Genomic DNA, 5,533 nt, shown 5'->3' on the forward strand with positions numbered 1-5,533 from the left:
CTTTTAATCGAATAATTTGAGCAAGTAATTTCGCAAACGCCAAGTTGCGAGAAGACAATAAGCACACATGTGACCATCTTGAAGATGCGTCTATTAGGACCGTAAAATATCTAAAAGATCTACATGGTGGATGAATAGGTCTATATATATCGCCTTGAATCCTTTCTTGGAATTCAGGGGGCTCAAATCTAATCTTTAGCCATAAAATTAGCTTTCCTTGAGAACATGCAGTACAATAAAATTCACTATATTTAAAAATCTTTTGGTTCTTTAGTGAATGTCCATAGAAGTTTTCAATAATTCTCTGCATCATGGTTGTTTTCGGATGACCCAATCGTTCATGCCAAGTTATGAATTTATTTGGGCTAGTAAACTTCTGGTTTACAATGGCATGTGATTCAATTGCACTAATCTTGGTGTAATATAACCCAGATGAAAGTGAGGGTAACTTTTCTAGTATAACCTTCTTATTTGAATCATGAGTTGTGATACATAAGTACTCATGATTTTTCTCATTCATAGTCTCAATATGATATCCATTTTGGCGAATATCTTTGAAACTCAACAAGTTCCTTAGGGACTTGGTAGATAATAGTGCATTATTTATTATGAATTTTGTTCCTCCAGGAAACAAAATTATAGCTCTTCCGGAGCCTTCTATCACATTGCCTGAGCCAATAATAGTATTCATATATTCTTCTTTTGGCACAAGATGGGTAAAATATATATTACTTTTGAGAATGGTGTGCGAACTTGAACTATCCGCAAGGCATACATCTTCATTATATATCCTTGCCATTTTCTTCAAAGATAAATAATAACAAAATGAGTAGTAATACATGCACAGTCAAATTGAATTCTTAATTGAAATTATTTTTCTAAAAAACACTGTACATAATGTCATATACTAAAATTTAATTATTATTATTATTATTATTATTATTATTATTATTATTATTATTATTATTATTATTATTATTATTATTATTATTATTATTATTATTATTATTAAAACTTGACACATTTAATGATTTCAAAATTCTTAAACATAAACATTAATATTTCATTACTTATATACATCATATTTGAAACTTAAATGCATAGAAAATAAAACTTAACAACAAGTTTCTTACATTATTTATTTACATGAATACTTAACAATCCCACATATTAAACTATTCCATCATTAATCAAATGACCAATATTTTCTTCAGGATCCTCAAAGAAATCAGATACATCATAATGAGTGGTGGAATTTTCAGCATCATTTGAAACAAAATTTGTTTCCTTTTCTTTGTCATCCTTTTTCAATGATGCTTGATAAAGATCGACTAGGTGCCTTGGGGTATGACAGGTACGCGACTAATGGCCCTTTCCACCACAATGGAAACACTTATCCTCTGTTGATTTATTTTGCCCAATATTTCTTAATTTCTTTATCCCACTTCTGGTGAGATTCTCTCTTGTGAACATAATTCCTTTTCCTTCCATAATTTTTCTTATTACCAAAACCTTGCCATTTACCTTTTTTGGGGTAATGATTTGCCACATTTACTTTAGAAAATGGGACGGCGCCAGTTGGTCGCGCTTTGTGATTCTTTAAGAGCAACTCATTGTTGCGTTCAGCAACTAGAAGGCAAGAAATTAGCTCATAATATTTTTTAAAACCTTTTTCTCGATACTGCTGCTACAGGAGCACATTCGAGGCATGGAAGGTCGAAAAAATTTTCTCTAACATATCATTATCAGTTATCTTTTTCCCACATAACTTTATTCGTGAGGTGATTCGAAACATTGCTGAATTATATTCATTTATGGATTTAAAATCCTGTAGACGCAAGTGCGTCCATTCATATCAGGATTGAGGAAGTACCACCATCTTTTGATGATTGTACCTTTTTTCAAGGTCTTTCCATAGATCTACTGGATCTTTTAATGTGAGATATTTATTTTTCAATCCTTCGTCAAGATGACGACGAAGGAAAATCATGGCTTTGGCTTTATCCTTCTGGGATGCATTATTTTTAGCCTTAATGGTATCTCCAAGATCCATTGAATCAAGATGGATCTCAGCATCTAGTATCCATGATAAATGGTTGTTTCTAGATATATCAAGGGCATTAAATTCAAGATGAGATAGTTTCGACATAATGAAAAATTGTTACCTGAGTCTTCCTAAAATTTGATCAGAGTCTCGTGCTGATAACGTGTTGTAAAATAAATAAAAGATATACTAAATATAAAATAAAGATGTGTAAATAGAAGACTCTAGTATTAATATAATTAGCTCAATAAAAATTATTCATATATTTATAAGTAGTAACAAAAGAAAGAGAGAGAGAAACTATTAGTAGAGAATAAAGAGAGAGAATGATGTTTTTATTGATTGTGTGTTACTGTCAGAGGCTTAAACCTCTATTTATATACGTTCATGATGTAGCTTTTTCAAATTCTTATTAAATGTACTCTTTCTTGAGAATATTGAACCGCCCATCATAAATGGGCATTGACGTAACTAATCTGAGGAGAACCACTGTTGCTACCGACTGAAAGACATGCGAGAGAGAGAGAGAACAAATAGAGAGAAAGAGAGAGGGGGAGAGAGAAGAATGACAAGAAGACAAGATGGAGAGTGTGAGGGAGATGACGGTGAGGAGAACCACTACTGTCACCGCCATTAAGAGGAGAGAGAGAGAGAGAGAGAGAGAGAGGCAAAAGTCAAAGAGCGTGAAGGAGCAAGAAAAAGAAATGACAAAGCAAGGAGACTCACCACCGTCTTCCATCGTCGCGAAGTGGAGAAGCACAAAGAGGATCTGTCGGTCTACCTTGCCTCTGCCACCATTTCTACTCATCATTTTTACTCCTGTTCTCCCATGTTCCTACCACTGCACCATCTTGTGCTGCCATCACGTGGATTATTAGAGTTGTTATTGCTACTACCATTGTTGATGAGATTGGAGAGACAGATCAAGTGATAGAGGAAAAACAGAAATTAAAAGATAGAGAGATCGAGATAGACAATGAGTGAGGAAGGTGGCTCGGGTGAATATTGTGGTGGTAGTGGCGGTAGACATAGGTTGGGAAGTGGTGATGATAATGATGATGGATGGAGAAAGGTGAATATTGGGGGTAGGGTTGTTCAAAATCGATCAAAACCGAACAAAATCGACCAATTGAACCAAATAAACCGAAAATCAAAAAAATAAAAAAACTGTCGGTTTGGTTTTTGGTTCTAATAGGGAAAACTAGGGTGGCAAAGCGAGTCATCCTAGCCTAGCCTGCCTCGCCAAAGTTATATGGGTTAAACTTGCTACCCTATCCTGCCAAAGGGCAGACTGGCAGATCGGCAGGCCGCCCTGCCTTCTTTTTTTAAATTACAAATATAAATATCAGAATGACCAAATCACAGCATGAGAGAACATATTCACCTTCAAATATAAACAGTATTAGAATATCTTTTACAAAATCACAGCATATTGCAACGAAAGAAAGATCATAATTCACAATCACAAGTTTATATCAAACCATGTTTTATACATGCTTGAAATCTTTGATAGCATATTTTAAAAGACCAATAGAAATTCAAACAAAAATTTAACAAATGTTAAGGGACACCAAAGTTGAAGAATGCTAGATCTGAACAAAATTGAAGCAGCTAAAGGATGTTGGAGCTGATGTAGGGGATCTAAAAAAACGCGTCGATGCTAGAGGAAGATGTTGAGTTGCTAACGCTGATGCTGATGGAGGATCTGCTCGTTGAAGGACTCATGCTGGTGTTTGATCGTTGAAGCTAAAGTAGAAGCTTGGACATGCCGGAACAAGGCAACAAACGAATAGACGCTAGGACACCGGCAGAGAACAAGAGAACTTCACCGCTATCTGCCGCAAACCTAAGAGAGGAGAGGTGAGCGCGCTTTGCCATCGCGGGGCTGCGAATGTGAGGGGTGTAAAAGACGGTTAATTAATGGCTAATTAGCCCATAAATGAGAATTTACTGTAGAAAGCCAAAAATGTGATTTTTATGGCTTAATATGATAGAAGAGATTAAAACAAGAATTTCGATACCAATTTTATAGAAATCGGACCGAGATTGGACCGAACGGGGCAAACCGGGCCAACCGGACCCATAGTGGGCCCTTGGCCCAACATAACTAAACCTAAAACCCTTATTTTCAGCACTCTCTCTCCTCACTTGATACTCATATACGCTGAAAATGGAAGCAAATGGGGGAAGAACACTCTCTCAAGTTCTAACCCTTGGTTGATCTTCAAACCACCATAACTTTTGATCTAGAGTTCCGATTGCCGCACCGTTTGCGGCCACGCGTTCATCGTGAAGAGCTCTACAAAATCCACTACTTTATTCTTGAGGTAAGCCATGGTTTTGGTTCAGTTCTTCATCCCTTAATTTCGAATTTTATAGAGAAAAGTGTTGAGATTTTGGGGTCTTTGATGTTATAGGACCCAACTCTCTTGAAGGAGAAGATTAATATTGTCTCCTTGAACCTTGGGTGTGATAAAACTCTCAACCCTAGTGTAATTTGTGGTTCTATGATGTTTAGGTATTGAGTTGTTGTGTTGGATATGATAATTGCGGCTTAGGTAGTGTGTATGTGAATATTGGAGCTTGATTGAGATTTTGAAAAGCTTGGAAAAGGGCTTTGGTGTGCCAAAAATATGTTCTTGGAGGTGTTGAGACCTTGAGAGCTTGTGGAAAAGTAATTTGGAAGTGCTCTGGTTGAGCGGGAGAAATCGGCTAAGGTATGGTCTCGGGTTCCTGTATCTAAAATGTAATGTGGTGTGAAAACTTAGGCTAGAAGCCCTAAGATAGGCATTGATTTGTTGATGTTGTTGAATGGTTGAGATATATTATGTGATCATATATGTGATTATGATTATTGATGCTTTGATGGTATGATGCATGAGAGATATGCATGTTGTGATATATGCTTGATGATTGATTGACGTTGAATTGTGGGTGAAATCATGTTGATGGTGAGTATAATATTGGTTATGTGGAATGATGGTTGATTGGAAATAATGTTGTTGGAAATTGGGATGAGGAAGGATATATGACAAGTTAATGTGTATATAATTTAGCCATTTGATTGAGATGGGTTAAAATGGTGGGATGGTGGTTGTGATTTGATAGAAATATCAATGTATGAGTTGAGGAGGCTTGAAGTGATTTTTGGTATGTTTTGGTTGATTTTAAAAAGGGTTGGAATTGGTTTGTTTTGAAAATGGCACTTTGTGGTTTTGTATAAAAATGTGGTTTTTAGGCATATTTTGACGGAGCATAACTTGGACTCCAGATCCCTGTTTTGTAACAAACTTATTTAGAAATGAAATTGGATCCGGGATGTTTATGCCATTCGAAGAACGGGTGAAAAATGATTTGAAACGGAGAAGTTATGCCCGTCGAAAGATTGGGGTTTGAAACTGTGAATTCTGCAGCTTTTTAACTTAGAAAATTTTTTGGCAGAAAGCACTCCCACGCGTAGGCGTGGCCGATGCGCACGCGTCGTTTTCA

Source organism: Arachis ipaensis, chromosome B09, assembly GCF_000816755.2.
Source record: "Arachis ipaensis cultivar K30076 chromosome B09, Araip1.1, whole genome shotgun sequence".
In the NCBI taxonomy this organism is placed as follows: Eukaryota; Viridiplantae; Streptophyta; class Magnoliopsida; order Fabales; family Fabaceae; genus Arachis; species Arachis ipaensis.